The following is a 13,217-nucleotide window of genomic DNA, read 5'->3' on the forward strand; positions in this document are numbered from 1 at the left end:
CAAGAAACACATTCAATTCAACACATTCAACAAAAAAGTACCATGGTTTTACCATGTTTTTGGACATGTACCAAGGTTAAACAATAGTACTCTTTGAAATACTTAAGAGGGCCATGTAAATACCATTACATGTGAATATGATATTCAACTAGTATTATGGTATAACCATGTTTTTTCACGAGAAAAAAGTCGTTAAATTACGAGAACAAATTCATTAAATTACGAGAAAAATTTCGTTAAATTTCGAGAAAAAAGTCGAGATAAAATGTTGAGAATAAACTCATTAAATTATGAGAAAAAAGTTGTTAAATTACGAGAACAGAATTTGTTCTCATAATTTAACGACTTTTTTCTCGTAATTTAATGACTTTATTCTCAACGTTTTATCTCAAATTTTTTTTCTCGAAATTTAACAACTTTAATCTCAAGATGGTTTTATTTTTTTATTATTGCTTGGCCCTAATCCTCTTCCGTACGGTACCACGATACTACCATGGTATTTTTGGAAGTCCCATGGAGTACTAGGCCTGTCACAATAACTACTTTTTGTTGTGCGATATATTGTTCCAGAAATAATTGCGATAAACAATATTATTGTAATTTTAACACCATTTTATGCCACTGAATATATAATCATAATATAACAGCATAATAATGCAAGTAGGCCTACACACTTTCAAATGACAACAACCATTTAATTCTTCAGATCATGGAAAAGAAGGATCAAAAAAATGTAATATCCTAAATAAATGGTAAATATAGTCTAAAAAAGTGCAAAGTAATGCACAAAAGGCACTATGGAGATTTTACATTTACAGATTTTTGCCTGACCTTCTTTTCTCAATAAAGTAAGGGTGCATTATTGCTGAAAACACAAACCCTACTTAGCAGTCAGATGTCCGTATGAACAAAGACATTTATATTTGCACCAGAACAGTGGATTGTGGCTTTGAAATCGAGAGCATTCAGACTTGTTCTTCTAAACTGTCTGTAGTTGTCAGGAAAACACTATAACACCTCAAATAACGCCTTTTTTCACCTGTCAGTGACTGCTCTGTGTAGAAACTGCAGATAACAGCGTGATCGGCAAAATGTTGGTGACATTCATTATCATGTAAGCATAATGGGTGATATATTATGTCACCAAAAATTATTGAGGTCATGTACATATATTGCACGATATATTGATTATTGATCGATATATTGATTATTGCGACAGGCCTATGGAGTACCATATCAAAAAAACCTATACCATACATACACTACTTTACTTCAAAAGTCTGGGGTCAGTAAAATATTTTTGAAAAGAAATTAATACTTTTATTTAACAAGAAACATTAACATTAAATTGATCAGAAGTGACAGTAAAGGCATTCATAATGTTACAAATATTTCAAATAAATGTTGTTTTGAACTTTCTATTCAACAACAAAATTGTGTTATGGTTTCCACAAAAAAAGCAGAACCACTGTTTTCAATACTGATAATAAGAAATCTTTCTTGAGCACCAAATCAGCATATTAGAATGATTTCTGAAGGATCATGTGACACTGAAGACTGGAAGTATTAATGCTGAAAATTCAGGAATAAGTTACATAAGTTAGGAATAAGTTACATTTTAAAATAGAATATTTTTTATTAAAATGATAATATTTCACAATGTTACTGTTTTCACTGTATTTTTGATCAAATAAATGCAGCCTTGCTGAGCATTAGAGAATTAAGAGAGACATAAGAGTGTTACTATCTGATAACATCACTGTACCATGGTACCGCTACACTACCTTTTTATAAGGGTTATCAAGTCAACAAGCAACACCAATGCACATTTTTCTGATTTCAGAAAATCCTCCAACTAAAAGACATGTTTGTCAACTCTTGGATGAAATCCATAAAATGCCCAAACCCTGCAGATTTCAGCACATTGCTGAGGCTTGCATTTGAACCAGCTGCAATTAAACTGAAAGAAAATCCCAACTGAAACTCCCACAACAAGGCTGGATCCAGCTAGCACTACCTGACGCCTCCGGTCAGTAGCAAGTGCCTCGAAGGCTTCCTCATACTTCTCCTCCGCAGTGGAACTACAAGTCATTTTCACTTTGAGCACAGCTTGTCATGAACAGATATGATTCATGATCAGAAATGATTAAGAGGCACAACATGTATGTGGGGCTGGATAAGGGAGTAGCTTTTCCATATTGAGTTACCCGGACTCCTGCATGGGCTACTTGCTGAAAGACCTGGCTGCTTTAATTACACTGCATGGTCAGGCTTTCCTTTGGTATTAAAAGGATTTTTGTTAGCATAGTACAGTGGCACAATGTTCCAATATGGGGTTCAGGTTCACACTGAACAGGAAGTCTCTTTGAAATCACAATCAGAACAGTTCTGCAGGATGGCCCTGTCTCTGAATACGCCTACTTCCATAGTACGAAGTATGCAGAAAGCTGCACATTAAATGAGTACATTCAGTATTATATTTGTTGACATTCTGAAGTATGCAACCAGGGAACATTAAGTTAAAAAAATACACATTTCAAAGCCAACATGGTGGACGTAGTGTGTTTAAGAATGTATTTATAATACATACTTGCATATCTACATACATTTGCATATGACTTCCTCCAGAGCAAGACATCAACGAATAGTTATACATCATCGCACCATAGGCCCCACCCACTGGCATTCAGTTGCCTAATTGGTGACATTTGCCTACACTGGATGGGAGTGTCACATTGTGTCAAAAACAAACAGAACCCATAATCACTGACGCTGTCTACACTGGATACAGTACATAGATGCGTGTTCAGTTTTTGGCATACTCCACGAACTTGAGTCTGTCAACAACAGGACAAATGGAAGAGTGAAGGAACATTTGTGTTGACGAGTCCAATTTAAATTGCTCTTTTGCATCTCTGTATGGACTTCAGGAAGATCCCAGCATCAGAAACTGTTTCCACTGAAATGATTTTAGCCAATCATAACAGTGGCCATTTACTGACAAGCCTTAAAGGAGCCACCCCTTAAAAAAACAGATAATTTTTGTGCAAAACTTTATTAACATTATGAATAAACCTCAAGGAACATATTAAAATAATTTTAAAAAATTCATGTCATGACCCCATTAGGTTTTCCCCTTTAGTATTTTTATGTGCTTTTGAATTTTTTTATTTATTTATATATATTTCTTTTTACAATTTAAAAAAAAAAATTACTATTTAGGTTTAATTTATTTTATTTTCAGTTAGTAGTAATTTTAGTACTTTTAACTAAACATATTCTTAATGTTGCCTTGGATACTAATTGAAATACAAAGTTCTGTCATGAAACTCTAGATGGCACAACTCAACCTGCTTGCAATTACATCATTCTCTATAGAGCACAGCTGATTGGTTCCAGCTGTATCAGTAGCCAATGAGCTCGTGTACTCAACCTTAAATACTTGGTTAGCATTTGCCTTAGCAGTGCAGCGCACTTTCAGAAACCCTCCACCTTCCCCAGCTCCACCTGTATAGATCAGCTATGGCTAATTCATGCTATATTGTACAGCAGCAGCATGTCTTGCTTGCTCACAGCAGCGTTTTTTATTTTATGCATTGGCAGTAGCAAGTCCCGAACTTGCTCTGAGGCAGCAATAACAAACAGCAGCACTGGCAGCGTAGCAGATCTATTCCACCAAGACCAAATATATCAACACTGTAATTTAAATTACCATGCCAAACACTCTGAGAGTTGTCATGACAGAAATAAGTTTTACATCTAATATTCATATTTTATTTTATTTCTGCATTATTTCAATTAAGAAAAAGTTTTAGTTTTTGTTAACAATTATAACCCTGGTCCAATGTCGTCTGGACCACACTGACTTTCAAAACATCTCCTTTTGTGTTTCACAGAAGAAGGAAATGCATACAGCTTTGGAACAACACGAGGGTGAGTAAATAATGACAGAACTTACATTTTTGGGTCAAGTCCATACTATACTTTAAGTGCATAATATGAAAGTACGGGAATTAGGATGTAGTCTGTATCCTACATTCAGGGTGAAGAAAATTCATTATAACCTGTAAATATTTGCTTTCGCATTCCTTAACAAACTGAAAAAAATGTGACATCATTTAGGAATCAGATATTTTTAGCGTCTTCACTTACTTGACAAACCTGTCTGTCTCTCGGAGTATATATAGGGGGGTGAATGAGTCATGGACAGTGAAGAAAGCGGAGGGGTTGGGGAGATCTGAAAGGTGTTTATGGAGAAGCTGAGACTTTCACAGCTTCAAAAACCCACCACACACACAGCGTCCGTGTCTCATATTTCAAATAACCATGGAGACCAACCCATAATTCTATTTACAAAAGTGCATATGCGCTAAAAATATGCCTTTACCTTCCAGACAGAATCCTGTGATAATACAGAGTGACATCAAACAATGACATATTTGATATTTGGTGACAGGTAATCCGATCTTTAGCTTGTTGTTTCCGTTTTGGATTACAACATGTTAATGTATAGGTCAGGTGTACTTGTGAAAGATGGGCTGTTGACTTGGTTTGTTGATGGGAAGCATAAGGGCCGCTGAGGGACCGATGGGGGTCCAAAGCACTCAGAGCAGTCAATATATCATTACGGTCACTCATGAGGGGGGTCCATGAGAGCCTGCATGTCTATAACTCTAGCAAGGGCAGATAGTAGGATTACAAGCGGCAAGCTTGTTGTTTTAATTCCTGTAGCTTCACAGCTTTCTTCACGGCCATTGTGCCATTCAGAGGGTGGGAGGTCGGATCATTTGAGAGGGTATTTCTCTCAACATGAGAGCAGAAAGTCAATAGTTTAACTTCACAGAGGCCAGTGCATAGACATGTTCTCACTTAATGCATGGTACTGTTACTGTAATGTTTAGGAAATAATTAGATGCCATTTTAAAAGACAGCTAAACCATGAAACAGAGCAGAACACGTAGTCAGTTCAGCCAACTTTTAGTATCGCTTACTTTAATAATGATGTTGGCATTCGTTCTAACATCCGTACGGTTGGAACAACTATGCTGTTGAAAAACAGCACGGATCTAATTTCATATTGCCAACGAAGCTGGCGCAACCTTAATTGTCCTTGCTGCTAAGACAGGAAACAAAACATTTATCATGCCAAGCTGGGTTCTGAGCTGGCAAGGTATCGTGAACTCAGGCCCTGTCTGCCTCCAGGAGAAACAGAGTAGATCACAGCTGAATTTGATATCTTCTCCATTCATGGGGTCTTTATTAAAGAGTCATCTGTATTAAATCCTCTTACTTTTGTCAGCACTTGTTTAAAGGAACTCTATAAGGGAGAGTTTTTTTGTTTTTGCTTTTTTTGCTGTAATGAAGAAAAAGAGTGAGAATTAAAATATAAACTATAGTAATAAGTACAAATTTTTTATTCCAATTCACTACTGTTAAAAGGTTTTTGAAAAAAGTCTTCTATATGCTCACCAAGAGTGCATTTATTTGATCAAAAATACAGTAAAAACAGTAATATTGTGAAATAATATCACAATTCAAAATAGCCGTTTCTATTTTAATATATTTTAAATATAATTTATTCCTGTGATGGAAAAGCTGAATTTTCAGCATAATTATTCCAGTCTTCAGTGTCACATGATCCTTCAGAAATCATTCTAATATGTTGATTTGCTGGTCAAGAAATATTTCCTATTATTATCAATGTTGCTTAATATTATTGTGAAAACATTTTCCACAGGATTCTTTGATGAACAGAAAGAACAGCATTTATTTGAATAAGAAATATTTTGTAACTTTAAAAAATGTCCTTACTGACATTTTTTTCTGTTTAATTGGCATCCTTACTGGCATTCTTGCTGAATAAAAGCATTATTGTTCTTAATACAAAAAAAACTTGCTGACCCCAAACTTTTGAATGGTAGTTTCTGATTGAAATAAATTAAAGGTGCCCTAGATTTAAAAATTGAATTTACCTCGGCATAGTTAAATAACAAGGGTTCAGTACATGGAAATGACATACAGTGAGTCTCAAACTCCATTGCTTCCTCCTTCTTATATAAATCTCATTTGTTTAAAAGACCTCCGAAGAACAGGCGAATCTCAACATAACACAGACTGTTACGTAACAGTCGGGGTGTACGCCCCCAATATTTGCATATGCCAGCCCATGTTCCCAACATTATGAAAGGCATTATACAAGGGCAGAACGTCTGGATGTGCACAGCTGAATCATCAGACTAGGTAAGCAAGCAAGGACAATAGCAAAAAATGGCAGATGGAGCGATAATAACTGACATGATCCATGATATCATGATATTTTTAGTGATATTTGTAAATTGTCTTTCTAAATGTTTCGTTAGCATGTTGCTAATGTACTGTTAAATGTGGTTAAAGTTACCATCGTTTCTTACTGTATTCACGGAGACAAGAGCCGTCGCTATTTTCATTTTTAAACACTTGCAGTCTGTATAATTCATAAACACAACTTCATTCTTTATAAATCTCTCCAACAGTGTATCATTAGCCATTAGCCACGGAGCACAGCCTCAAACTCATTCAGAATCATTGTAAACATCAAAATAAACACTGCTGCATGACGAACACTTTGTAAAGATCCATTTTGAGGGTTATATTAGCTGTTTGAACTTTTTTATGTTGTTTAAGGCAAGCGCGAGCTCGGGGGGCGTGGAGCACGAGATTTAAAGGGCCACACACCCTGAATCGGCTCATTTATAATGATGCCCCAAAATAGGCAGTTAAAAAAATTAATTAAAAAAGAATCTATGGGGTATTTTGAGCTGAAACTTCACAGACACATTCAGGGGACACCTTAGACTTATATTACATCTTTTTAAAAAAAAGTTCTAGGGCACCTTTAAAAAATAAAACACTAAAACAAAAATCTGTTATTTTAAATGCTACAAGTGAATTTGGACATCACAACATTATAATGTACAGTATGAAGAATGGGTATTAATTTTTGGATTTGCTAAAAATTACAAAAAATATTTAAATAAACTTAAATGTTAACTTTAAGTCAGCAATGGATAATCTAATTCGGAAATGATGGAAATAATTGGAAATGATCATTTGTTTTTTGGAGAAACAAGCACTGATGAATTGTGCAAAATAAAAGCAGGACTATAAATAGTGTAAACTTTGATTTCATGTTGACTCAAATCTAAAAGTTGACAATTTGAACATGAAATTCAAAGGAAAAGTGTATCTAGCATAGAAAGAAGAGGACTAAAAAATGGCCTCTCTTAATGCATCTAAACACTGCAAACAATACCACATTGACCCAAAAAGATTTTACTGACCAAGCTGATTCAGCTTTTTTCACCGGGATAAACGCTAAACTGTCCAACAATCCTAAATGGTTGCGTAAGCTCTGGGCAGTAGACTATACAGCATTGCATGTTGTCTTCCATAAGATCCATACAATGGAACTGGAGTGTCCCACATATTGATTGTGTTCCATTGACAAAACAGCTGTTGTTCTATTAATACCACAGACATGTTTACATTAGACACATGGTGGGGCAGCTTAGCCTTGAGAGCCACACAATGACACAGAGGCACGTTTAAGTGCTAAATAATATCCTGTAAATGGATATTAGAATCCATTTTAAGCCTTCATGATGTTTTCAATTTATTACCAGGCCTGACGCTGGATTTAAAGCACCATTCCTGCTCATAAAATAAGGTAAGCACTTGGGTGAAGGAAACAAACACTATTTAATTTATAACATGGGCTCAATTGTTGGTTGCAGATTAAGCCTGGCCTGACAATAAAATTAATCACTGCTCACAATTTAATTTGTGTTGGCAAATCTGGTGCTTTAATATCCTTAGCCCTTAGACTTACATATTTTGATGACTGGCTTAAATTTATCTAAAATGTATAAAAAAGAAATTATGTATTATGTTTGCAAAAAGTCAAAAAGATATCACACCAAAAAATGAAATTATCTAGTTTACCATTCAAAAGTTTGAAGTCAGTATGATTACAAAAAAAAAAAAATATTAAGTTTGTAACATTAATGTTATTGATCCCGGACGAGCCCCCATTTTTAAAGAAGTCTCTTATGCACACAGAGGCTGCATTTATTTGATCAAAACTACAGTTTAAACAGTAAACTAATAATTTCAAATAACTGTTTTCCATTTTTAAATATTTTTCCTGTAATGGCAAAGCTGAATTTTCAGCAGCTATTACTCCAGTCTTCAGTGTCGCATGATCCTTGTAATATATACAGATTTGCTGCTCAAGAAACATTTCTTATTAACAATTGAAAACAGTTGTACTGCTTAATATTTTTGTGGAAATTTAGATTTATGTTTGATGAATCGAAAGCTCAAAAGAACAGCATTTATTTGAAATATAAATATTTCGTAACATTATACATGTCTTTTCCTGTCACTTTTGATTAATTTAATATGACTTTGATAAATAAAAGTATTAACTTCTTTAGAATTTTTTTTTTTTTTTTTTGAACAGTAGTTAATATATGTTTGGGATAAGTAATTGGGTTAAAATGATTGGGCAGAATGGGCACCCATAAAGGGATAGTTCACCCAAAAATGAAAATTCTGTCATCTATTACTCGCCCTCATGTTGTTCCAAACCTGTATCAGTTTCTTTCTTCTGTTGAACAAAAAAGAAGATATTTTAAAGAATGCTGGTAACAAGACAGTTGATGGCATCCATTGACTTCCATAGTATTTTTTCCTACTATAGAAGTCAGTGGGTGCCGTCAACTGTCTGGTTACCAACATTCTTTAAAATATCTTCTTTTGTGCTCAACAGAAGAAAGAAGCTCATACAGATTACAGTACAGTAATGTCAAAATTTTCATTTTTGGGTGAACTATCCCTTTAATGGATTTTAGAATTTTAGAAAATAAACCCTATCCAAGATGTTTAAGGAATATCAGTATAGTTCAGTTATCATACTTGATCATCCAATCCACAAACAATAAAAACATTCCAAATCAAAGCAGCAAATTTGAACATAATAACACCCTGTTATCCAGCTTCACGTCCAAAACGTTGTCTTTCCTAACAAAACAATCTCTCCATCTTGGCATTTCTGTCACACACAATCTCACCCATGGTGCCTTGCACAGTCAGTCCACAACCACAACCAGTGTTCCCACTCAAGGTGACCTATTTAATGCTAATGCACACTCACGTCCCCTCTTCCTCCTCTGCCCTCAATTCGACTGATACGCTACAAAAATAAATATTCCTCTCCAAGGGAACAAGCTTTTAAATTCAGATGATCCCCGTCACTCACATGACTGCACAGGCCTCACGCGTCTGAAGAGACACCCTTATTGAGCTTCACATCAACAGCAAATTCAAACAGTCATTTAATAGATCTTAAAACATGAGATGTTCAAATGCTAATCAGTGTGGGTGTGATTGCACATTGCTGACAAATAAATAAATTGCTGCCTAGCTTCATGCATTTGATGTCTTTTCACTCATTTTAATGAAGCAAGCTTGAAAACAACGTGCAGAGACGCTAATAGAATTTAAGTGACCACTGCACTAGACCGAAGGACATTCAGACTATCTGACTGACAAATACACAAGAATATTAAAAGGGTCATATGATGCTTTTTACTGTTTTCATGTTCCTTTAGTGTGTAATGTATCTGTTTGTGCATGTATAAGATCTGCAAAGTTACAAAGCTCACAGTGAAAGCGATTTAGTATTCCATCTAACAGAAAACACTGCTCCAGACCTGCCTAAAACACCTTGATTGAACTCTAGATAATACTTCTGCAAATGTCTACATCACAATGTGAAATATTAGCATAATATAAGCGTAACTGTGCAAAACCCCTTTGTTTGGCTTTGCGAAAATGGATCAATGGTTAAGATTTATTTAGTTAGCTTGTGTACAACGCATTTTATGGACCTGCAGAGCATTTTCTCCCAGCTTCCTGAAACTGGGCAGTGTTGGGGAAAGTTACTTTTAAAAGTAATGCATTACAATATTGCGTTACTCCCTAAAAAAGTAACTAATTGTGTTACTTAGTTACTTTTTATGTAATGCATTACTCACCTGGGCTGGGCTTGCTTTTTTTTTTATAACAACAATAAGAGTTCTATTTTTGGCAAATGTTAAGGTCCTTTCACACCAAAAGTGAAATAAATAAGCCTCAGGCTAAAGGAAAGGAAATGCCTGTACAGTAGAGGGTGCAGCTCAAACAAACCTTTCAGCTGTGCTGCCATTCTGGATTAAAGAAGAATAAGATACAGGAGAAGTAAGTTAAATCTAATCTAAAGTAATTTTTGCTTTTTAGTATGGTTGAATTAGATCATTGAAGGTCAGCAGCAAAGACACTGGTTAATAAAGGGAGATTAAATACATAAAGTACATTTGTGTAATTTAATATAGTTCATTATTGAAGGATTGCTTGTAGTTATTTGTAATGCATTACCCTCAACACTGAAACTGGGAGAGTACAACACTGGCTATACACACCTAAATAAATAAGACCTATACACTTCAGAATGTTTTTAAACTGGATTTTATGTTGTCACTTCAGGACAAAGTTGTTACAGTCAGAAAGACAAATTATAGCGTTATTACACTGTATCTGAAAGATAAGAGAGTTACAAAATAATGAGTGTTTTCAAAGTTTGTGCTGCTTGATCTGCTTGATCATCCACATTTTCAGAATATCATTCAGGCCTGAACTGATATGGTAATACCAATGAAATTATTAACTTTGTGTTTGCAGTTGCTTTAGAAGCCTTGGAAGCAGAAGCTCTCAATTATGATAAGGGACGTTACATTTTCGACACACGCCTGAGGTTTTTGGCTAATCACAATGCACTGGGTCAGCTGGCCAATCAGAGCACTCTGGGCTTTTCAGAAGGAGGGGCTTTGTAGAAATCAGTGCGTTACACCCGATCAACAAAATAACGAACTTTTAAAATAGCATCATAAGACCCCTTTAACTGCTTTTTGTATATTTCAAATGCAAAAACTACTAAATAAAAGGTACACAAGATTATCTCAACCAAAGACAAGTACAAACAGCAGTTTTTGTGTTTGGCCAAGCACAAAGGGCCTTTCATGGCCCCTACTCGCTGGGATAACATCACTTGGGTAGACTTGAGAGAAACAATAGAGAAGCCTGTGCCAATAGTGAGAAACAAGAGCGTTCTCAGTGAAGAGGGAAGAGCTGAACTTTTTAAAGGTTTGCTGGTACAGTTTACATCTCAGAGTATTCTAGAGAAGTACATAACGTAACTAAACGGGACACAATGAATATTCTTTGCTTTACACATATTAATGATTGTAAACAAGATATAAATAAATAAAATATTAAACCTAAGATGTTGTTTTAAGTTTATTCATTTGTTCATCACTGCATGATATGCTAATCGGATAGTGTTTCGCTTTGTAAAAACCACTATGACTCTTTCTGGAGTTAATAATAACAACTCATCTCTCCAGTTCCTCTATCAACAGTCACTTATAAGACAAGCTCTAAACATGCACCTTCTAGTAGAAGATTCAAGTTTTCCCCAAGCAGGCACAGATTTAATTTCGGCCTATCAAATTATTGAACGTGCAATCTCCATCGATGGATGTGTGACGATGGGTTTTTTGTATGAATGCACAAATGGATTGCTTATTTGAGGATGTGGGGATTTGGGATGCAAACTGTAGCCGTATATAGTCAAATATGAGAATGGGATGTGCTTCATCAATATTTTTCAATATTGATTTTTGTTTCAATATTGTACAGTATTACATTCTGTTCTGTTCTATTCTATTCTATTCAAGCAATATGCAAAAGTTTTGAATATCTGCATGGCTTAGTACAACAGCACAAAATTGCAAATTTGGTATTGATTGCTTTTATGCAACAGTTTTATAATCAAGAAGATAATATTGAGTAACTTACATTTTTGACAATTTTGGGTTCAGTAAGATTTTTATGTTTTTGAAAGAACTTTCTTATGCTCACCAAGGCTGAATTCATTTGATCAAAAATACAGTAATATTATGAAATATTACAATATAAAAGAAATGTTTTCTATTTAAATATATATTAAAATGTAATTTATTCCTGTGATGTCAAAGCTGAATTTTCAGCATCATTACTCCAGTCTTCAGTGTCACATGATCCTTCAGAAATCATTCTAACATGCTGATTTGCTGCTTAAGAATAATTTCTCATTATCAGTGTTAAAAACAGTTGTGTTGCTTAATATTTGTATGCAAACTATAATAATGAATTGAAAGAGCTGCATTTATTTTGAAATATAATTTTTTTGGAAGCAAAAAAACCTAATTTTCCCCAAATTTTTGAACCATAGTCTACATGAAAATTGTTGCAATAGAAGCCAAAGCAGAATTAAAGTAATATTTACAAGCAACAAATTGTAACGGCTCAAACACAGACAAACAGAGTGAAAAAAACTCCCAAAAAAATTCCCAGTGCTGTTATAAGAATTATCAGCACTCTTGAAATGCCGCACATCCAATCAAATGAAATGACTAGAGCTAACTTTATTCTATTCTGTTCCATTTTATTTTATTCTATTCCATAACAAAATCACCCAATGATAAGCAACAGCTCTACACAACACCAAAAGTCACCAACAAATTTAATCTAGTCACCTAATGAGGTTTATCAGCCTTAACATACTGTTCTTAATCAGGTATGTAGCGAAATCCAAGTTTAGCACAGTTTCCTGGTGATCAATGCTATTCTGGATGTCTGTAAATAGATTGTAGGCATATTTGCGTTGGAGAATAATGATAGGTGAACGAGAAATAAGACAGAAAACAACAAAAAAGAAACAGTCACTCTTGATTTGAGCTGCAATTTTGAATGCATTTAATGAAGGAGGGAAAGCGCTGACTGACCAATTACTAAAAGCACAAGCCTGGATTTCTGTTCTGGCACACACTGAGGCGTGTACTTGCTGCTGAATTTATCTGTCTCATTATCATAACAATGATGCATGGGAACTTGGAGTGGAACAATGTAATTATGCACGGAAATATGATTGGTTTATTTCCTTTCTATCATCAATTCTCGGCCATTCTAATCCACACTAATTATTTAACATAACTTCTGTCAAAATCAATAAATACACCCATAAAGACACTGAAGATATGCAACTTTACATGATTAAGTGACAGTTTAAACAAACAAACTTTTGACTTTCATTTTGACCT

General features: G+C 34.7%; 1 protein-coding gene across 3 annotated transcripts in view; it reads right to left on the reverse strand.

Moving 5' to 3' along the window:
* Positions 1-13,217, reverse strand: part of cdkl5 (cyclin-dependent kinase-like 5) — a 33,995-nt gene that overhangs the window by 16,540 nt on the left and 4,238 nt on the right. The gene's annotated exons all lie outside the window — the stretch shown is intronic.

The sequence above is a fragment of the Megalobrama amblycephala genome, linkage group LG21, assembly GCF_018812025.1.
Source record: "Megalobrama amblycephala isolate DHTTF-2021 linkage group LG21, ASM1881202v1, whole genome shotgun sequence".
NCBI classification, from domain to species: Eukaryota; Metazoa; Chordata; class Actinopteri; order Cypriniformes; family Xenocyprididae; genus Megalobrama; species Megalobrama amblycephala.